This window comes from Tursiops truncatus, chromosome 7 (genome assembly GCF_011762595.2).
Source record: "Tursiops truncatus isolate mTurTru1 chromosome 7, mTurTru1.mat.Y, whole genome shotgun sequence".
Taxonomy (NCBI): Eukaryota; Metazoa; Chordata; class Mammalia; order Artiodactyla; family Delphinidae; genus Tursiops; species Tursiops truncatus.
Window position 1 is genome coordinate 45,597,981 of NC_047040.1, and position 24,546 is coordinate 45,622,526.

At 34.4% G+C, this 24,546-nt stretch overlaps 1 protein-coding gene across 8 annotated transcripts in view; it reads right to left on the reverse strand.

Moving 5' to 3' along the window:
• Positions 1 to 24,546, reverse strand: part of GULP1 (GULP PTB domain containing engulfment adaptor 1) — a 367,352-nt gene that overhangs the window by 138,814 nt on the left and 203,992 nt on the right. The window contains exon 3 of one of the 8 annotated variants that reach the window (XM_073807503.1): positions 11,952 to 12,036. The exons of the other annotated variants lie outside the window; for them this stretch is intronic. The gene's annotated coding sequence lies outside the window, so the exon portion shown is untranslated. The remainder of the gene's footprint in view (positions 1 to 11,951; positions 12,037 to 24,546) is intronic. 8 annotated transcript variants of the gene reach the window in all.

The following is a 24,546-nucleotide window of genomic DNA, read 5'->3' on the forward strand; positions in this document are numbered from 1 at the left end:
CTTAGCTTTAAGGAGATGACAGTCCACCAGGAAAGATTTAATATGTGCATACATATAAATAATAAATAATAGAGAGTAAAAGTAACAAGAGAGACAAGTACATAAAGTAATATGAGAGAAGATCATTCCAGCTTAGAGGGTATGATATTTTGATATAATGAGAGATGTATATTTGGTCTTCGTCCTGGTTCCGGGCACAGAGCTCCTAAAACCTTTGATATTTCCTGAGTGATAGGGATGAGAGGAGTGTCTTTTGTTATTCATAGTAAGTCCCTTTCTACCAAACCTGAGTTTATGCTAATGAGGTGACTTGGAGGATGGGGCTCCTTGCCAGAGGATTAGATTAGAGGGCTGGAACTTTCAGCCCTACCTCCCACCTCTGGGGAAGGGAGAGGGGCTAGAGATTAAGCTCAATGCCAGTGACCAATGATCTAATCAATCATGACTACATAATGGAACCTCATAACCCTAAACAAAGGGGTTTGGAGAGCTTCTGGGTTGGTGGACAAGATGCATCCATGTGCCTGGAGGGCGGCGCATCCCAAACTCCAGAGACAGAAGCTCCTGTGGACATCACCACATGTATTTCTTCATCTGACTACTCATTTGTATCCTTTAAAATACCATTTGTAATAAATTGGTAATAGTAAGTAGACTGATTCCCTGGGTTCTATGAGCAAATTATTGAACCCAAAGAGGGGTCTGTGGGAACCCCCAATTTATAGCCAATTGGTCAGAAGTACAGGTGACAATCTGGAACTTGTGATTGGCTTCTGAAGTGGGGGTAGTCTTGTGGGACTGAGCCGTTAACCTGTGCGATCTGTGCTAACTATATGTAGATGTTATCAGAATATAGTTAAATTGGAGGACAGCCAGTTGGTGTCCACCAAGAACTGGAGAATTGTTTGGTGTGGAAAAGCTCACACATCAGTTGTCAGATGTGTTGTGAAGAGAAGGAAATAGTTTTTTTTTTCCTTTTAGAAAGACAATCAAATAGGCCTTGAAGAAATCACCCCTCTTTCTTCCCTCTTCCCCTCCCTTCCCTCCGTTCCTTCCTTCCTTCCTTCTTCCTTTTCACAAATATTTATTGAGCACCATCTCTGTTTCCAGGCATGGATCTGAATGCTAGGAAGATGTAACTGAAGAAGACAAACTCCTTTCTCTCGTGACATTTTTGGGGGGGTGGGGGGTGCGGGAAAGAGGGGGAGGAGGCAGTAATAAAATAAATATATAACAATTTTAGGCAGTGAAAAGTACTATAAAAACTAAGGCAGGGTAAAGAGTTAGAAACTGATATGACGGAGCACAATTTTAGATCAGAGGTTTAGAAAGGGAAGGTAAGATGACTTCTAAGTAGAGACCTGGGTGAAGTGAAGCAGTAAGCAGAGGAGATTCCTGACAAGAGCAACAGGGAAAAACAAGCCTGGCATTTTGAAGAATAGCAAGGAAGCCAGTATGCGGAGACTGCAGGTAAGAAGGAAAGTGGTAGGAGTGGAGGTCAGCAGGGCCAGATGCTGTAGGGCTTTGTAAACATGGCAAGGAGTATAGATTCTGTTCTAAGTACAATAGGAAGACACTGGAAAGATTTAGCAAAAAAGGTGATACAACTTGACTTTTTATTCAGAAGTATCACTCTGAGAGTAAATGAAAAATAGACCACTGAGGGGAGGGTACATGGTATAAGCACGGAAGCAGGGAGGCCAAGTAGGGGGCCTGGTGGAAATGACTAAGAAAGGTAGTTTGTTCTGAGTTAGCTACACAGAAGTAAAAATTGGTCAAACTGTGCATATATTTTGAGGATGGAGCCATAAGTTCTTACTAACAGATCGACTGTGGGGTAGAGCAGATTTGAGAGAAGGTGAGTTATCAGCAATCTGTAGGATCTTCAAGGAAAAAAATGAGGGAGGAGCAAATTTGGGGGTATATTGTGAGTCAAGGTTTCTCTTTTGGATACTTTCTAAGCAATTATTTTTTACAGTTCTGTACTAATATCACTACTGATTTGGAAGAACATTTATAAAAAAATAATCTTAAAGCAAAATCCCCTGTTTCTGTTTCTTTCTTCATGCCTGAGGCTAGTTCCAATTAGAACAAAGGAAGAGGCTGGGTGGCAGTGCAGCTCATGTCCCACTTTTCTTTTCTCTAACCACAAAAACCAGAGAGCGTGACATCTTAAATATGCATGATGCTTACTTTTCATGTCGGTTTGATCCCTTCCTGACTTGGTCTATGAAGTACTATGGAATACAGTCATCATAATATTTAAAAATATTCATGTCAGTGTTAAAGTTACAAAGATTACACAATTCATTAGATTGTCTGGCAGATTCAGCTACATTTGTGTTAATAAGATCTAATTTATAGACTGCCTAAAAGATCCTTCTACATTCGCCAATGTTTAAACTGTTGAGATTTTGTTTCCTACTTTACGTTATTTTTTTTACATTTATCAACTGACAGAACAAATTAATACATAAGTCTTAGCTTCCGGCATCAATTTGCAAACCTTTTGCTTTTAGTTAAAATAATTTTATTTTGTTGAAATAATAAAATATTTTTATTTAAAGTGGATTAAATGTAATGGTTATAAAATTTAACAAATCATCAAAAATACCCATATAAATTGATGTTTAATTTTAAATCCTTCACTCAAGGGGGCAAAAACACAACAACAAAACATTTCTTGATAGCCAGAAAGTACGTTTGTTTCACAGGTGATATACAGGCACCATGCTGTGTGCATCTGGGGAATTAATACCTACTTTTGGATAATAAGATACAAGATACTAGTAGATGACCTTTGATCTCAGAACTGCTAAACATTCTTTGGAAGAGTTAATTTTTTTAAATTCTCCTTTGTCTTTTGTGCTGTGTAACTTACAACTCCAAGCACTTTGAGTGCCAAGCAAATATGGAAGCCAAAGTGGAAAAAGAAATGCTATTTCACCTCTAAATAGAACAAACAGATGATACCAATGTATAATCAATTCTAACTTGATATGTGCAACTGCCAATTAGATCATGTGGGCTCTGAATTTTAAAAAGGCCTTTAGAACAGTTTCAAAAAGAATCAGTAAATTTAGCTCTTAATGCTCTTCTTTCTTGGGGAACAAAATGTAACCTGGAAAGCATAATTTCTACATTTCTATAAAAGATTCAGAGACATTGCCTCTTAATACTTGTCCTATCAGCTAGTAGATATTAATGCATAATATGAAAAATGTAACTTAAGGGTGGTTTTCACATATTAAAAACAAGGATATCTTAGAAGAGTCATCCTAGCAGAACTGGTATGGTAAATCTGATAAAAGAAGGTTAAGTCTATGATGAATAATGCTGTGGTCCAGGTAAGTAGTAAGACTTATTATTTTTACTGCAGACTGGCTAAATTTTATTGTGTTCTTACCTATATGCCAAGAGCTAAGGACATACAGCTAGAAATAGAAGTATATAGCCCCTCTTGAAGTACTTCATGATCAAAAAAGTAGTTTCAAAATGTTTTCTTTATGAAGACTATATGTAGAAAATGCTTGAGCATGTGCCCCAACACATGTACAAATTAATGTATACATATATATTTAATTTAAAAATTAAATGTATACACTACTTTCTCAATATTAAGATGTTATGAAATATATCTAAAAACAGAAATCAAAAAGTATGAGATAAAAATTGATTTTGATTAAAAATTTTAATTTTTTTTTTCTCCTTAAATTCCCTATAGTAATTCATGTGTCCCACTTTGGAAACCACTGGTCAAAGAAAAAAGACAGTAAAATATACCAACTACTACAAAAAAGGAAAGGCTTGAAAATGTTTTTATGATGGGTGCTTGGGAGGAGAATCTAAATTCATGAGGAAGGTAATCCCAAAATAAAATGATGAGGACTTAAGTACCTACACTTTGGTAAAACAGGAAGATCATACCTATGATGTCATAGTGTCTTTTGTTATTATATTATCTCGTATTTAATTTTGTTAGCATAAAAATTTACTTATAGGATTTTTGGAAAACGTGATAATGGTGGATAGTTTGTGAATTCCTTCATAAAAAAAAAGTACAATCAATAGAGCAAAATGAAAAATCTAGGAACAAAATCTACAACAAAATTATGTGACAAAATGTGATGGGCAGAATTTTAAGATGTCCCCAAGATTCTTGCCTGCTAATACACACCCTTTAAATCTTTCCCACTGAATATGGGTAGGACCTGTGAGTATAATGGGTATCACTCTCAGGATTACATTAGGTAATAAAGGTGGAGGGATTTTGCAGATACAATTAAGGTCCCCAAACAGTTGATTTTTTTAAGTTAATTAAAAAAGAAATTATTCTGGGTAGACCTGGCTTAATCAAGTGTGAGCCCTTAAAAGAGGGACTGAGCTCTTTCTGAGACTCTCTCCTCTTGGCCTTGAAGAAGCAAAGAGCCATGCTGTGAACTGCTCATGAAGAGAGCACAGCCTTCCCCCCAAACTGGATACTCTAAAAACAGACTTTGACTCTCCTTAACTGGCTTAGCCATGAATTGTACAGCTACAAGAAAATGAATTCTGACAAAAACCCAAGGAGCCTTGGAAGCAGATTCTTCTCTGGTCGAGTCTACTGATGAGAATGCAATCCAGCGAACATCTTAATTTCAGCCTTGTGATACCCTAAGCAGAGGACCCAGCCAAGGAAGTCTATGGGACTTCTGACACACAAAAAGTGTGCGGAAACAAATGACTATAGCTTCAAGCAGTGAAGTGTTTTATACAGTACAACATTTGTTACAAGACATAGAAAATGAATACATGAGCTGTCTCTGAGAATATCGTAATGCAACTGAGTGAGGATAAACAATGGACAGCCAGAGACACTCATGGCATCAGCATCTGTGAAGGAGAAAATAAAGGAAATCAAAAGGTGATTTAACACAGCAAAATAGCCAACAGGTTCTCAGTGAGACCTGTAGTAATTGAGAGGGAATTTTCCATTCCAACTCACTGGGGTGGGCAAGAGATTTGGGTTAAGGTCCAAAATGGTCAGGGCAAGCTGGGTGCTATCAATTTCCAAAAGCTACCCATTAAAGCCTCCCATAAAGATAACTTCTGGGAAGAGAAACAAACTGAGATAAACTGAAATAATGGTGACTAAAGAAAAAGTCCAGAAAAACTTAGGGGAGAAGACAAGGCCAGAATCTGAAAGTATGAAGCTATCCACAGAAGAGAGAATTTTAGTGTTATGAAGCTAGAAAAGACATTGTAAGCCACTACTTTTGTTTAAACTTTCAGCAAACCTAATCTCATGCCAAAAATATTTAAATGAAAAAAAAATTGTATTAGAATCTCATAAAATTGTAATAAAAATATAAAAGAAAATGAGAAGAGAATAATGTCATTATAAGCAACGAAAGTATGCCAAAAGACTTGCCAACAAATCAAATTAAAACTCTAGGCTAATTTTTCAAAATAAGCCAAAATAAATTAAGAAAATAACAGAAGACCTGAAAAACAACAGAATAAAAATTAGGAAAACTCAAAAATTAGGTGACAAAACTCAGAAAATTTAGAAATAAATGAAATAATTTCAGAAGGAAAAACTAAACCAGAAGAATGAAAACACAGTCTTTATAGTGCTATAAAGAACTAAAAGAGAAAAATAGGAAGAATTTTTTAAGTTTAAAAAAAAGAAATGAAGAAAGAGATACAAAGGATTTGAGAGGAAGTCTCTAAATATAGAATGCAGAAAAAATAATCCAACATATAATGAGTGCTCAAAGGAGACAGCCGAAACAATGGGATAGAATGAATACTAAAATTAAAAAAAAAAACTTTACTAAAAAGGAAAAAAGGATTTAAAAATATGTGCATATGAATATTACATTGTATACTTGGGCAAAGTCACCAAAATGACCAACAAGACATATTCTAGTCAAATTTCAGTAAAATTTAAAGTGAAAGAAAAAAAGAAAAAAAACAACTTTGAGAATGTAGGCAAAAACTCCAGGGCACTTATAAAGAAGAAAAAAGTCAGATTGAAATCAAAGTTTTAACAACAATGCTAATGGCAGAAGACAACGGAAGAAAGGAAAATGAGAACTAATGATTTTAGATCAAGCAAATACCTTTGAAATATTAAGGTGTAGACTAACTGTTGTCAGCATGTGAGAACTAAGGAAGCATTCCTATCAGCTCTTCCTGAAGTATCACCTTCAGGCAGCCAAACTAACAAGAGAAACAATTACATAAGGCTAGCGGTGAACACTAAATATATCTTCACTATATAAAGAACATTTACAACTCAAACAACAAAAAGGCAAACGACCCAGTTAAAAATGGTCAAAGGACTTGAAATGACATTTCTCCAAAGATATACCAATGGCCAACAAGAACATGAAAAGATGCTCAACATCATTAATCATTAGGGAAATGCAAATTGAAACCATGAGATAGCATTTCACACTCACTAGAATCACTATAATAATAATTTTAAAAAAACAGATAATAACAAGTATTCGTGAGTGTGGAGACACTGCTGGAGAGAATGTAAAATGATGCAACCACTATGGAACAGTTTGGCTGTTCCTCAAAAGTTAAACATAGCATTACCCCATGATCCAGGAATTGACCCAAAAGAATTGAAAAAAGTACTCAAATACTTGTCACAAATGCTCATAGCAGCACTATTTACAATAATCAAAAGGTGGAAACAACCTAAATGTTCATTAATGGATGAATGGTTAAACAAAAATGTGGTATATATACACAATGGAATATTATTTAGCCATTAAAAGGACTGAAGTATTAGGATATGCTACAATGTGGATGAATCTTCAAAAACATTATACTAAAGTGAGAGAAAGAGACACTAAAAGCCAGATATTATATAATCCCATTTCTTTGAAATATCTAGAATGAGTAAATCAGAAAGCAACTTGGTGGTGGCCAGGTGCTGGGAGGAGGTAGGAATGAGGACTGACTGCTTACTAGGTATGGGGTTTTCTTTTAGGGCAATGAAAATGTTTTGTAACTAGATAGAGACAGTGTTTTAAAGAACACTGTGAATGGACTAAATACCACTGAACTGCACACTTTAAAATAGTTATTTTCATGTTGTGAATTTCATCTCAAAAAATAAGTCAAATTTAAAAAGATATATATATTCATATGTAAAACCAAGAAGAAATGATGAGTACAGGGTAGAACAAATAATGTGCAATACTGATAAAGGATGGTATCAAAAATGGATGTAACCATGGAAATTATGTGAAAAGTAGAATGAGCTTGCTAATTGTATTTTATACATAAACAGCAAAATAAAGACTGTTACTTTGAGTCAGATCCTGGAGTTAACGAGTAGGGAGAGAAGAAGAGATCAGATATTGCACGTCATAGGAAAACAAGAGATTAAAACAAAACATAAAATAAAATGAACGGTTCATAGAGCCAGGACTCAATCTAGCCCAGGGGCTTACTCAGGACAAAACTGACATGTTGACCAAGCTGACCTGGGACCAGCCAGCCACTTCCTGTGTGTTCTTTGTCAAGGGCAGTGTTGGCAGGCCTTGGAGAAATGACTGATACCAGGGCTGAGGCAGAGAAAGTACAAGATGAACCCGAACCTCTTCTGCTCAAAAAGCAAAAAAGTGCTCAAAGAATGATGGAGGTATGTCAAAGTGACACAAGAGCCTAAAGGGTTACCATTGAGACAATTTAAAGAACATAAATAATGATAGTAATGGATTATAAACCATTGAATAAAATAGGAGTCATAAGTCAATAATGCTATAAATAATTATTGGGTTGGCCAAAAAGTTCATTTGGGTTTTTCATAACATCTTATGGAAAAAACCTGAACGAACTTTTTGGCCAACCGAATACATACGTTATGGAAAAGGAAAATTGTACTTTATAGTAGAATGCCAATATAGAAGGAATGACAGAATTAAAAAGCCATCATTTGGCAACCATCACAGCAATAACTAAGATAAGGGTAGTCAGTGCTAAAACTAATAGGTGAAATTTGATGTAGATCAAGTTATTCACAAGGCTTTAAAATATCTCTCCCAAATATTAATTACTCATTTGCATAAAACTACTGATTGCCAAACTTTACAGAAGAGAAATAAGGCAGATACCATATTTAAAAAGTTGAGAAAATGACCACCGGTATTGGGACATACAGACACCATGTGGCTCCTGATACACCGAGAACACAGCAATGCTTCTGTGCTGTTCAAACCACAAAAGAGTAGAACCCGAATCTAATCATGAGAAAACATGAGACAAACCCAAACTGAGAGATACTCTGCAAAGTAGCCAGTATTCTTAAAAAATGTCAAGGTCATGAAAGGAACGGGAAGACGGGAACTTTCCAAGCTGAGAGATTAAAGAGACAGCTAAATGTAATATGCAATCCTTAAATTGGATCTTGAAGGATACTATTGGGACTCTCAGCAAAACATGAATAGCGTTTGTGAGTGAGATGATGGAATTCAATATTAATTTTGTGATTTTGATGGCTATACTGTGGTTATAAAGGAGAATGTCCTTGTTTTTAGGAGAAAGTTGCTGAACTAATTAGGGGTAATGGGACAGCATGTCTGCTACTTCATCTCAAACAGTTCAGAAAAAAAATTATATTTATGTGTGTATTATTATGTACTGTATAGTGGATGTATAAATGTATGTATATGCATGTGTACGTATATATATATGTATGCATATAATATATACATATAGAGGAGAAAGAGAGAGAGAAAAGAAATGATATTATGTTTAATGCAGTAAAATTTCAACAAATGGAGGACAAAGATTGAGGCCTGTCTTCTTTAAGTATACATTGCTTAATAGATTGAACTTTGAAAACAGGTAAATTTTTACTAAATTATAAAGCAAAATTAAATTTAAAAAGGGCAATTTCTGAAAATAGAAAATAAAATGAAAAATATGATCCTAAATATGTATCCAGTTGGTAGTATAACTATATAGACAAGAGCTATTTCATGTGACTCTAAAACAGAATAATCTGACCTAATACCTCTAAGGGGATATATCATAAGGACAAAAGGAAGTGCAAACAAAATTTAAACTCGGTAATCATATATGTGAGATAGTATTGGAATTGTGACTCTGAGTCTCTTTTGTCTATAAAGTGGGATAACAATGAATAACATTATATTCTTTTGTCTTCATTGGTATTGAGAACTGGGATTCTTAATGCAGGTGAAAGAAGATGCATATGTGAAACAGAAATAGTTAAGTAAAAGCTCTACAGTCCTGATTTCAAACTGGAACAATCAGTGTAAACTCAAGACCTATTTTTATCTTTAAAAAAAAAGGAATATTGAAAGGTTAGAAACAACCAACTCCAGTATCAATGGGCAGCACTCTGGCACCCAAGTTTTGGTCTTGAAAAGTAGTACTTCCCACTGAAGAACCAAAGTTCCTTGGACAAATGGCTGATTCAATGTCTGGGACAGGAATTGTACATAGTCTAATAAGTATAAGGTTGAAAAGGCCCCAATGGAAAATTCATCATCAATTAGAATAATAACTGAAATTGATTGAAACATGTCAAATATGTCTAAATTCATGAGCTAATAAGAATAAGAAAGGATAATTCATCTCTCAACATTGAAAAAATGCTAGAAAACAAATTCATTATTTTGAGAGCCAGCAAATAAAGGGAAAGAACCAATCATTTATCTTGACTTTCCTATGTAAACTATTTCATTAGTTAACACAATAGTAGATGAAGGGCAGTTTTTTCTTTAGAAGTATCCTGCTAGTAACTGTAAAAGTAATGATAGAATTGGAACATTCATTTTCAATCCCTAATAAATTAGTGGACCCATTGAGCATCAGTGGCTACTTAATGTCAGACAAGAAAAGTTATATAACTCCTGATGAAAGAACACTACACCACTATGAGACAGATTTGCCAAAAGAAAATCAAACCTGATTCTGATCAAAATCTGTATCATTAACATTTTACAGAAAATTCAGAGAACTGAGGAACACGTTAAACTACTCCACAGGGATGCCATCATTAAAATTCAGATGGTGAGAAACCCTACAGCACAAAGGACCAGGCTTCTTCAACATTTATTTGTTACATGGGGGGAAAAAGAAAGAAAGATTAAGGAGAGAAAATTACTGCTTAAATGATACTGAAAAGACACATGAAAAATTGTAAATTATGGACTTGTTAAGGATTATAGGTTATATTTAAAACAAGCAAATTGAAAACACTATGATGTTTATCAGACAACTGGGAATTTAAACATGGCTAGCTATTGATGCTATTAAAGAATTATTATTTTCATGTCATAATGGCATAGCAATTACATTTAAAATGGTTTTATCTTTTAGAGATTCAAACAGAAGTACTCATGGGTGAAATTAGAGAATGTTGGAATTTGCATCAAAATAATACTAGGAAGAGGGGTAAGGAAAAACGTACGGATGAACAGAATGGCCATGCATGGAAATTGCTGAAGGTGGGTGAGAGATACATGAGGGTTCATTACACTACCGTGAACTCTGCACATGTCTGAAACTTTTCATAATAAAAATTAAAAACAATTTACAACTATTATAGTGAATTCAATTCAACTGATATTAGTAATTTTGATAAAGTATTTTTTATATTATAAAATTTACACTTGTAAAAATTTTAAAGGATTAAAAGAGTCGCAATTTTTAATAGGTATATTTCATGTGTTGTTAGTTAGTAGTCCTCTTTGCTATCAATTCAAATAACAATCTCAGCTACTCAACTTTACATCTGACCATCTAATTCAACAGAAAGGTTTCTATCACAAGGCCGGAGAATGATTCCTCCAATAGCTGCACATTTAAGAAGACACGATTATTTTTTTAATACCTGTAGTAAATGAAATACCAAAATATCCTGAAATGAGGCAAAGATAGACCTGACTTTAAAGAAGGTTTATTTTCAAGACTGAAACTCAAGTACACACACACACATATATATATACACACATACATAAACATATATATTGTGTGTATATGCATATACATATATACACATATAGAAACATAATATATACATATATATTTTTAAAAATAGAAACATGATGGAAGTCTGAAAATAAGTAAAAAGAAATAAATTTTAAAAGTGCTATTTTCAACTCAACTTCATCCATTTTAAAATGTTAATTTGTGAACATTTATATATATTTATATATATTTATATATATTTATATTATATTATGTTAACTCATAATGAAAATGATTTTGACATGTTAAATTTTTCACAATAATACCTTTAACTGACTTTTTAGTTACTAAAATTATATGGAGCTCAAAAATACAGATTAGCACAGAAATTTTGTTTTTCATCACATTTTTAAAATTTAAAATAATTCTTTCTCAGGAATTTCTAAAACAGTATGTTTTACAAGGATGTAGTATTCTTAAAATGCAATCAGGTCATAGACATGGAATTTTTGGAAGAATCTATTGTTTTATTTAAAATTAATGAAAGAGGCATAAGGGTGTATGCAGCATTGCACAGCAGAAAGAATACTACCATAGGAATAGATTAAAACTGGTTCTAATTATCATTTTCATTATCTATATGGCCAAGGGTAAATCACATATTGTCTGGAATTTAATTTCTTTCATTAGGACTATAAAGTGGGAATAAATTGTTTCTACAAACACATACACCAGTTTTAAAGGAATAAAGATATTTCCTCATCTTTAAAACGGGATAAAAAATTTCTATACTTTACTGGGCTCTTTGAGTGTAGTGCTACAGAAAAGCAGGGCACAATTATAAACAAATAGGGTTTCTCAAAAACTCACCTTCAGCTGGTAGAACTTGACTTTTTTCATCCTCAGAAGCAGTGAATAAACTGGAAACAGCTAAAGAAAAGAAGCCATCCGTGCTTGACTTTTGAAAAGCACACCATATAGTACTAAAGGTTAACCTGAATCTCTACCTGATTTGTGAACAGCTCATCTTCTAGGCAGTACTTCTCAGAAAGGAGGTCAAAGAGATGTTTGAGGAGTCCAGGAGTCTGGAAACTGAAGCAGCATAGAAATAAATAGTGCCTATATAGGGTCAGTGCCTCTAATTAGCACAGGCAAGAGAAACTCCACTGCTCTCATGTAGTCACAGTAAGAAAGAGAGTCTTATTACATCCTGTAACCTGTGTGTCCTGGAAAAGGCTTAGGAAAGAAAAAGGTATTTTCAGTAACAGTTGAGAAAATTTCTTTTTAATGTGCTGCAGGGTTTTTTTCTCCTAAATCAAAATTCCTGCCTGAGTTCAAAACTGACTAATATTTTACTAAAATTCTCTATTTAATTTGAATGCTTATTTACTTTAAATAGATGTGCACATATTCAACTAAATTAGAAAATACATCAGAGCTTCATAATATAAAGTGAAAAGCAAATCTAAACTAAGTTCTACTTTTAAGTTTCATGTTTGCCAAACAACAAATAAAACATCAAACCAACAAAGGCTATTTAAGTGTAGGAAAAGGTTGAAGGAATGGCCTATCATTTAGTTCCAGGAATGAATTTATGAGTATATGTATATATTTATATATACGTATACAGAGAAATCATATGTAAGTTATATATATGTGTGTGTATGTGCGGTAGGTGTGTGTAGTGTATGTGTAATATATATGTACATGTGTATATATACACATACATACATATTTGTACAAGCATGACAACTGAATTTATTCTTAGAAATTAACCAATTACTATGGTTAAATTTATTGTTTCAAAAGGCCATTGAGGGCTGCCCTGGTGGCGCAGTGGTTGAGAGTCCACCTGTCAATGCAGGCGACACGGGTTCGTGCCCCAGTCCAGGAAGATCCCACATGCCGCAGAGCGGCTGGGCCCGTGAGCCATGGCCGCTGAGCCTGCGCGTCCGGAGCCTGTGCTCCGCAACGGGAGAGGCCACAACTATGAGAGGCCCGCGTACCGAAAAAAAAAAAAAAAAAAAAAAAAAGGGCCATTGATATGAGCTAATTCCAAGTTGAATTTATCACTAATTAACACTTCAAATGAAACCTGATGAATTCAGGACTGAAGTATTAAAAGGAATTTGGAGAATTTTGAGAGGAATAAATACAGTATTTAAGGGGTATAATACATGATGGATAAAAAAAAATAAACTTAAAGAGAAATGAAAAGGTCAAGAAAATAACAGTATGTCCAGAGGTCATTCAATGTTTATCTACACTGTGAATGAATTTTTTTTTAATTTTGAATTTTTTGACATGAGAAATATTTTAAAAATAAAGAAAATATGAAGAAGGAGGTTCAACACTTCACTTTTGAATAAAAACAAAGAACTGCTACTTAGCTCTACTTGAGGTGTTTTTCCATATGAAAGCAAAAAGCAGCTAGAGTCATATTTCTAAAAATGAAGATGTGATTTTCCATTCTCCTGCTAAGTCCTTCGTACTTCCATTCTGCAGCTCTACCTGTCCCTCTGCCTGTAAAGCTTTTTCTCATATTAAGTATGTATTTGAGTGCTCCACTCCCCAAAAGATGGCCACTCCCTCCATACAAGTCTCCATATATTCTCTGTCACACTATTTGAAATTATTAATTTATACATACTTTCACTCTATTAAACCAAAAAGATTCTCAAATGCAAAAGCTATGCCTTCTTTATGGTTTTCACCCCAAACCTGCCACATATGAGACAAAAAAAAATTTAATTGATTGATAAATGACTGATGAATGAACGAGTGGATGGAAGTACCAACAACAAAAGGCTGGTCATGATATACAGATTGCCCACAAACACATGAAAGGATGCTCAACATCACTAATAGTTAAAGAAATGCAAATCAAAACTACAATGAGGTATGACCTCACACAGGTCAGAGTGGCCATCATCAAAAAATCTACAAACAATAAATGCTGGAGAGGGTGTGGAGAAAAGGGAACCCTCTTGCACTGTTGGTGGGAATGTAAATTGGTACAGCCACTATGGAGAACAATACGGAGGCTCCTTAAAAATCTAAAAATAGAACTACCATATGACCCAGCAATCCCACTACTGGGCATATACCCTGAGAAAACCATAATTCAAAGAGAGACATGTACCACAGTGTTCATTGCAGCACTATTTACAACAGCCAGGACATGGAAGCAACCTAAGTGTCCATAGACAGATGAATGGATAAAGAAGATGTGGCACATATATACAATGGAATATTACCCAGCCATAAAAAGAAATGAAATTGAGTTATTTGTAGTGAGGTAGATGGACCTAGAGTCTGTCATACAGAGGGAAGTAAGTCAGAAAGAGAAAAACAAATACCGTATGCTAACACATGTATATGGAATCTAAATTTTAAAAATGGTTCTGAAGAACCTAGGGGCAGGACAGGAATAAAGACACAGATGTAGAGAATGGACTTGAAGACACAGGGAGGGGGAAGGGTAAGCTGGGACGAAGTGAGAGAGTGGCATGGACATATATACACTACCAAATGTAAAACAGATAGCTAGTGGGAAGCAGCTGCATAGCACAGGGAGATCAGCTCGGTGCTTTGTGACCACATAGAGGGGTGGGATAGGAAGGGTGGGAGGGAGACACAAGAGGGAGGGGATATGGGGATATATGTATATGTATAGCTGTTTCACTTTGTTATACAGCAGAAACTAACACACCATTGTAAAGCAATTATACTCCAATAAAGATGTTAAAAATAATAATAAAATAAAATAGATAACCAACAAGGACCTACTGTATAGCACAGGGAAATCTACTCAATAATCTGTAATAACCAACATGAGAAAAGAATCTGAAAAAGAATGGATATATGTATATGTATAACTAATTCACTTTGCTGTATACCTGAAATTAACACAATATTATAAATCAACTATACTCCAATAAAAATTTAAATAGATAAATAACTTTAAAAATTAAAATAAATAAAATTTTTCAAAAGGCTGGCAACGATAACCCTTCATGTTTTTAATCTGAAATTTTAGTAAAAATGTTCTAAAAGAAAAAATATATTTTGGCATATTGACATTTTATTGTTGTATTAACTCCTACATCCCTCTGTAAACACAAAACACACACACACCACAACACACACACACACACACGCATGCACACATAAGCACACAAATATTCCAAGTTAAAATATAAACTCTGTTAGTTTGGACTTCACATATTTAAAATTTCATAGTTTTTACATAGGTAGGGCTATCAAAGTTATTAATGACTGTGACTGATTCAAAAGATTTAAATGGGGGAAATAAAAGTTCCTCCTTAAAAGAACAAATCTGCTCTTTGTCAATGAGGAGGTGAGACCAAATAATCAATAAGGACCTTTTGAATTCTCATTTTAAACAATTTTTCCCATGATGTCAGACTTCCATTAAGATTGGATACACTCATGTTTTACAAAGGAACAGCGTTTTAAAATGAAGTGAAAATAGTTTTTCAAATGATAGCATAGTTGAATAAATATGAACTAATTCTCTAGACATTCTATAGTAATGTATTTTTTGCTATTTTTAACTAATTCGAATAAATTATAGTATATAGTTACCACTGGGGGGGAAAAATCTGTTAAAATGCATCTTACTTCCTGCTAGCAAAGGCCACCTGAGCTATTCCCATAATTTAGAGTGTGTAGGCAATTTCTGGCACAGAAAGTAAAGAAAGTAAGTAAAGTGTAAGTAAAGTAAGTAAAGAAAGTATAAGGAAACTATTGGGTAATTCTAGCAAATAGCACTAATGCGCTATTGTAATGAGCAAATGTAACAAAACAACAATCCTTTATAATCCAACGAGCCATGCTTTAAAAGCTCCCAGCGTTTGATAAGAGATAACGGGACAACGAACAATTGGAAACTGGAATTTTAAAAACAATATATAATTAAAAATTGAAATTAAAAAAAAAAAGAAAACCACAAACACAAAAAAACTGTTAACGATGAAAACTTATTATGCCAGGCCTTAGCATGGCTTGACTTGGAAATTTAGTTTCAGAGGCTTTTGTGAATATACCAAGGAAAGAGGACCTAGGTGTATCTTATTCCCACAGGCCACCAACAAATATTTGCTTAAAGGAGAAAAAATTAATATATAGTATAGGAGAGAACCTGACAGATGCTTAACATTATTGAGTGATAGCAATGCTCAATCTCATCTGTGATCAAACACTATGAAGTATCCTCCTAAGGATAAACTTATTACAAATAAGAAGTGAAAATTCAATTATGGAGAAACTTTCAGTTTCAGCTCTGATATGCAAAAAGCTTGGAAGTTTCACTGTATTTTGTCCTTACAAGATAATGCTGTACAAAATGAAAATCAATGACTTTTCTCAGACGTGATTAATAAAACATGTAACTATGAAAGAATTTAAAAAAAAAAGATAACAGGAAGAGGAATTTCCTGTCATGGGTGAGATGCGGCAACAAAAACAACCAAATTGACTCTGCTTTACAGAACAATGAAAAGAAAACAACCTTATATTTGTATTATTTCACACATATTTGAATTTGCTGGATTCCCACTGTCCCAGTTTTAAAATGGAGTTTAACTGTTAAGTATTTTGAAAAATTTCCTGATGTAGACAAAAAATATTTTCTGGGCACCCAAAACTTTTTCAAAAACAGAAATTATAATACTTTTTCAAAAACTCAATCTTCACCATTGTGATCTGGCATTTACCTGAAAATGAATAAAGCTTACCAGACTTTAGAAACAAGTATTCAAATATATTTACCCAGGACTTGCCCGGCGTCACAGTGGTAAGAATCCACCTGCCAATGCAGGGGACATGGGTTCGAGCCCTGGTCCGGGAAGATCCCACATGCTGCGGAGCAACTAAGCCTGTGTGCCACAACTACTGAGCCTGAGCTCTAGAGCCTGCAAGCCACAACTACTGAGCCCATGTGCCACAACTACTGAAGCCCGTATGCCTAGAACCCATGCTCTGCCACAACAGAAGCCACCACAATGAGAAGCCTGCACAATGCAACGAAGAGTAGCCCTCACTCACCACAACTAGAGAAAGCCAGCACAAAGCAACGAAGACCCAATGCAGCCACAAATAAATAAATAAATAAATAAAATTAAATATATATATATTTACCCAACTATATCTGATTAAATGCAGTAAATGTCTTGCATGTTTTGTATGCTTTTTATTCATCTTTCAATTGAATATATTCAAGAGCTTGCCATACCATGGCTTGTCTTCATAAATGGCAAATCCTGTCTCTGAATTATCACTGACAGTCTCCCTTCATGTAGGACACAAAGTCCACAAATTGATATAGGTGAATGAAAGCTGCGACTGATGCCAATTTTCTGATTGTCAGTCCATCTCTTCCATCTCAAGACTAAAAAAAGCAAGATTGATATGACCTGAAAGGACTTACCAATTGAGTTCTAAAACTCAACGTCTAGCCTTGTGATCTGTTGTAATCAATCTGAGAAAAGACCCAGTGTCCTTGTACTTTACTTACTCCAGTCCAGTTGCCTTAGTTAACCTCTGGTTGGCATTTCCCTTTGTAAAAAAGTGAAATGTATATGTATACAATTTACATGCCATAGAGCTCACTCATTTAAAATACACAATTCTGTGGTTTTTAGAATATTTACCAAGTTGTGCAACCATCACCACAATCTAATTACATTTATGCAGAACATTTTCATCACCCCAAAAAGATCTCTCAAAGGAAGAACAGAAGAAAGAAAGGGAAAAAGAGGAAGAGAGAGAGAAGTAAGTAAGGATGAGAAGAGAAAAGCTACATAGAAAGAATTTCATTTAAAAGAGTGAAAATAATGCTTACAAAAAATAAAAATTAAAAAAAAATTGGAAATATAAATTCAATAAAATTTTTAAAGTATATTTCTCATTTTATTCTAGATGCTTATATCCTTCCTTCCTTTTTCATAATTAATATTATTAATTAGTCACAGGATGGGCAAAAGATTCCTGGAATAGGGCTTTGTCCTCTAAAATAGAGCACTGGGGCATCTTGATTTAGTTTTATCACTTTGCAAACCGAGAAATTCACTTTTAACTGAGAGTGGTTGCACTCATTCCATGTTACCTTGAGGAATTTTGAAATAATGAAGGTATTTTTGTAACTGAGGCAGTGAGACTGTAACTAGGGACTCTCATCTCCTCAGCATTATTCCAACTCTATTTCTTACTTATGATACGGCTGTGACTTTATGCTTACCATACCTGACTTCTACCCTAGACCACCACTAACTTAGCTTAGCTTGCTGCTAATGGAAAAAGCTGATGACGCCTATCAAGACTGAAGATTAGTTCTATCTGCTTCACCTTTGTCTTTGTCCCTTATTTCTTGCTTTTCAGGACTAGCGAGCCAGAGATTTCTGACTTAGATAATGTTCCGGCTGCAAGCAAGACTTGATGGCTACCTGGAATCATGTGACCAAGACATCATCTCTGAAAATACAAGATTGCCCCCTCTCCAGCTTGTAGCCCTTTCTTTTCCCTACGTAATCTCCCAGCCAAACCTGGGGAATTGGGAGTTGGTTCTTTGGGACATGAGTCCACATTCATCCCAGGATTACTGGCTTCCTCAACAAAGCTATCTTTCCTTTTGCCTACCACTTGTCTCTCAGTATTGTATTCTTGAGCAACGAGCAGCCAAACCTGAGTTAGGTAACATTTTCCTTTAATTCTTACTGTAACACTCATTTTCAGGACTCAGTTGGAAAGTCCTTTCAGGGTCTTAGCAATCTTGTGCTTTTTAGTCTCCTGATGGAAGAGATGGACTGGCAATCAGAAGACTGGAATCAGCTGCAGCTTTAATTCACCCCTATTCAACTATTCTTTCTTTTCTAAGGTCATGTTCCAGGTACTTCTATTCTTTCTTCTCCAATTGCAAACAACTTTTTTCTCTGATTTGCTCTACACTGACAAAGGATTTAGACAGACATTAACATTTCATCTAAACATACTTTTCTTTGAAATTTGCTAGGTCAGAAGAATAAATGTCACATTCCCCAAATTATCATGGGCCTCTTCAAAAAGCCAACTCCCAGGAATTGTCATTAAACTTTTCAAGTATCTGGGCTACATTTCACACATGGATATACAGAGTCCTGCAGTCTTCTGAGATAAAGTTGCCTTATTACTTAGATCAAATAGATTTTATCTGAGATCATGTTAGCTGGCCCTGAGATATAGAAACCATAGTAGCCTTCATGCTATAGTCTTTAAAAAAAAAGTCCCCCAAATGTGCCCTTTGCTCTTGTCTGCAAAATACACAATTTCCTTAGATTTACTCCTTATGCTATCAGAGGCTCCAATGAACTATATGAAGAAAATTCTCCAGATCACATTAATCTATAGCAAGGAATCTTGGTTATTTGCAAAGCAATCTGAGACTGTTAAAATGAAGCAAGTGAATTTTAAGTTCTTAAATACTGCTAAAGTCATTTTTCAACACTGCATTTGAACATCTTAAGACTTATTCCACATGATAACATATATACTCCTGATGTAATACTATGCCATAAAACCAAGAATTATAATTTATTACAAAGGAATTATAACACCACCTATTCACTCTGTTAGAATCCTGTTTTATAATAATAAAACAGTCATGCAAATTAATTCCACTTAAGAAATTATAAATTAGTCTAATTATATAAAGTTTGTTTTTTGAAGAAATCAGAACTATTTCTGTCATTGTGTGATTTAAAAATTTACACAGATTCAAATACATAAATTGAAATCATTTTCCTGTCACAAATATCATTTTAGAATAGAACAAAATTACAAGCCCCTGACATATTACAAAAACTCCTTTTAATGATTATAGCATTGAGTTCTAAGAGGAATTGCCAAGCTAATGGCATATTAAACCTTTCCAGCTTCAGCATTCTTTTGAACACTCTGGGAGGGCAAGCATCTTATCTGTCAAATCCTCCACTTAGTTCTTGCTAAATTAAGCTCTAAAAAATACACAAATTACTATTTTTGCAATGAAGATTACTGAAGTGTTATGATTTAGAATACCAGCCTACTGGCTAGAATCATACTAATAAGTCATAAAACTGATTTGTCTAATGGTTACACAGCTGTAGTCAATCTTCCAATTTAAAAATATATTTATGTAGCTTCTTTGTAAAGAAAATGACAGAATTCAGTAGACATATAACAAAAACTGGTCACCAACTAGAAGCATATAAAAATCAATCAATACCTAAAAACATTTTCCTTATATTATAAAACACTAACTTAAGTTTATTTTAATACATTAAAAAAATTTAGTGTTTAATCAAGCAAATTGAAACAGGAACATCTCTCAACAGATACAATAACTGACTTATATAATATGATTTATTCCCCGAATAGTCATTTTAACATTTAGTCATAATTAGTGCATAAAGTAAAAGTATAGATTTTTAAATTATTAATTTCTTTTATTTAGAGACAATGTCAGAGAATTTGAAAATCTAAAAAATACATAAAAGGGATAAACAGACTTCTCTCAAGAAATACTCCATCTTTAAAAGAAGTAACAAAAGTATCTTTCAATCATTCAATCCCTTATTTAAGCAATTATTTACTGTGAATTTATATTGTGGATGATATTTTAATACAAGCGAACAAGACAGAATTAACCTATGCCTGATGGAGCTGATACACTATCAGGGAAGACAGAAATTGGAGAAAAAAATAATTGAACACATAATGAGAAGAAAAAAAAATACCTAGGGTACTAAGGTGGCATATTATAAGAAAACCTTAACTAGTGTAAAAAAAGTCAAGGGGTCCTTTTTGGAGGAAGTAATGTTTAAACTACAATTTGAAAGATATAAGTGAGGTTTACCAAGCAGAAGGAACAGGGTGTGCAAAGGTCTGAGGGTGTGCAAACATGGCATTCAAAAAACTGAAAACAGGCCAATAAGGATGAAGAGTGGAGAAAAGGGGAAGTAGTGACAACAGACAGAACTGAAGAGATGAGACCAGGAAGAAACCTGTTGGGCACATTAAGCCTTCTAATAGGAAGCAACTGAAGTTGCCTGGGAGATATTAAATCTGCATGTAAATTTACATATTAATATATGCATACTGCTGAAGTAAATACTAGAAGAGTTAAAAAGCTTTTGCTTGTAGCTCAGGCAAAAGATGATGGTAGAGAAACAAGGTTGTCTCTGAGATTGGAAGCAAGTGAATGCCTTATATTTTAAAAGTCTGAAAGACAAGATTTAGTGTCTGAAAGTAAGGGGATGTGGAACACAGACAAAGTAATCACAGAATTAAGGCTTTAGCAGCAGTGTGAAGCCCCAGTAGATCTGGAAGAGTGGACTACTTCTAGGAAACAGATACAGGTCTTCCAGTCAAAGAGAAGCTGCCTTACCTGACTTGATACAGTTTTAGATTAACTGTTTAATCAAATTTGCTGTTCAAGGAGCTTAAGCCCTTCATGAAAACTGAAAGATGATTGGAAACTTTTACAAAGACCTCAGAGTGAAGGGTGAAACCATGATGCTTTTGCATTTAAATGTACATTGGATTTATCATCAATAAAAACAAGGAACTGTTATAAAGTATTTATTAAAGATGAAAACGAACAACATAATATTTAATTGGGCTTTGTAAAATCGCCATCATTTTCTTATAAAATTGGGGACATAAATCCTGATCCAGAAACACGGAATTACTGCAGAGGAAAGATAAATGATAATCAAGGTGCACTCTAAGAAGCACCAAAAAAGCAGATAAAAAAGTGAGCATAATTTGCTTACAAGGCTGACTGAAAATTTTGTCGTAGCAATTTGCAAGTATGAAATATTTAAAATCATAGCATCAGGCATCTCTAAACTACAGCTTGTATCTATTAGGTGGTTAAGGAGAGAGTACATATTATCCTGAGACAAAAAAACAACAAAATACCTCAGGAGGAAAATGCTTCTTAGTATTGGAGTATTGGAAGAGAATCATTGAATCATGAAAATTAACATCCTGCACATAAATTGATGTTCTGTCTCAAACCCAGCAGCAAATCAAGTTCAAGTCAGCAATCTTCTGACTTGTCACAGAAAATTCATAGAAAATGCTCTAATACATAGTTGCAGACTTATTAGCCAAAAACATTATCAGTGACTATAAGCAGTAACGTAGCCCTACCTTGGGTGTTGCCAACATGTGAATACACCTGGCTAATTCTATAAAAATAACAGAAACAGTTCAATATGTAATCAATAAAACTTATAGATACAGAAAGATTATGCTTAAGATACTGATCTATGAGTAACCTCTCAAAGAGAGCCTAAATTGTATCCTTAATATAAGTGTTCCAGCAACATGAAGAGACAGACCAATCCACAATGAACAGGAATAGACATGTGTGAAATTTTGAGGAGCATAGGAAGATAACCAACAATTTGAAGTAAGGGATGGGGTTGTCCTTGTCTATCGATGGAAGCGAGGAGGGATGGATAGTTAAATCCACAGATACAGAAGTGGAATTTAACCTTCACATAGTCCATGCTTCTGTATATTGTTCATGGACACCTCTATGGGGTCTTTCTTACTATGAATATATTCTTTTGTACTTGAATGGGAATTTCAAACTATAAAATGTTGGCACTGTCTGAAGCCTAACAACTTCCACATATTGGTTAGATTTATCTGTAAGACATTAGTTTGCAGTTATTTAATGATTTCATTACATTTTCCATTATTATTTTATTTTAAAAAAATAAGCAAAAAACTGAAAAGGCAGGTTCTATTTTTAAAGAACTTCCTCAATTCAAGGCCATGGAAATTGAGAAGGAAGAGGCTGCAGTAATGTTCTTGCACTGGAATGTAAGCCCAGAAGGGCAGGGGTTTTGTCTATTTTGTTTCCTACTGAAGCCACAGTGCCTAGAACAGTGCCAGGTACCTGGTGGTTGTTCCCTAAATATTTGCAGAATGGAAGAGGGAATGAATGAATGAATATAATCTCAGATCATGACTAAGTAGCACAGGTCCACACACTGAGACCACCAATTCCAGCAACTTAAAGTACCTGCCTAGGAAAGCTGGAATAATGTCCTCAAATGCCCGTATCTACATTCTCACCCTTGTAGGCTTGAGGCAGGGAGAAGCGAGACAAAGTACAAGAGGTAGCCAGATCTTACACTGCACTCGTACACATCTGATATTATTTCTGAAAATATCAGCAATATGCACCTTTAATAACACTTATTAAGAAGTACTGTGAGATGCTCAACATCGCTAATCATCAAGGAAATGTAAATCAGAACCACAATGAGATATCATCTCACATCTTTCAGAATGGCTATCATCAAACAAGAACACAAATAACAAATGTTGGCAAGGATGTGGGAAAAAGGGAACCCTTGTACACTGTTAGTGAGAGTGTAAACTGGTGCAGCACTGTAGAAAACGGTATGAAAATTTCTAGAAAACTAAAAACAGAACTACCATATCACCCAGCAATTCCACTCCTGGGTACATATCCGAAAAAAAGGCACTAATTCGAAAAGATACATGCACCCCAAAGTTCATAGCAGCATTATTTACAATTGCCAAGATATGGAAGCAATCTAAGTGTCCATCAACAGATAAATGAATAAAGAAGATATACATTGGAATACTACTCAGCCATAAAAGAACAAAATCTTGCTATTTGCAGCAACATGGGTGGACCTGGAGGGCATCATGCTAAATAAATTAAGTCAGACAGAGAAAGACAAATACTGTATGATATCACTTATATGTGGAATCTATAAAATACAACAAACTAGTGAATATAACAAAAAAGAAGCAGACTCACAAATATAGAAAACAAACTAGTGGTTACCAATGGAGAGAGGGAAGAGGGGAAGGCCTATATAGAAGTGGACTTTTAAAAATATATGTTAAATAATACATACTATTGTCTATATTCATGCATCATACCAAATCATACTGACTAGTTACTGAAATAGCTTGATTCTGTACTACTGAAAACATTGATGACCCAGCAATTTTGCAAGTTGGAAAAAACAAAGGATTCCAAAAGATTCCATGTTTCCTCAGCATTATACTTACGGATATCAGGGGTAGAAGAAAAAAGTGTTCAACACCTTTTCAACACTAACTTAAAGGGTTTGTTTGCAATGAAATATTAAGAATATGACTGGAAATCTGTTAGGCTTGGGAATAATAAAGTTAAACCACATTATATCTAGGTTTGGCAATGGAAAGAAACAAGCCAGTGCTAAAAAGCTAAAAATCTACAGTATAACCTTGGAATAAAAACAATGAAAATATTTTTGTTACTATTTGGAAACTTCCAAAGCTCAGAAGACAGAAAAAACATTCTGTATGCCCTACCACGCAGATAGACCCATGCACAATGCTCTCTATTTCTAGAATAAATATCCAGTCATTATAAAAGACTGACAAAATAGAGTGCCCTCTGCTACTTTTTAAAGTGGGTTCAATTTATTTCCTAAATGAGGGTTGGGATGGAGAAAAGGTGCACTCTTTACTTTTTTGCATTCCAATACTTTGTTTTTTATCAGAGTTTATTTTCTTCAGCATTGT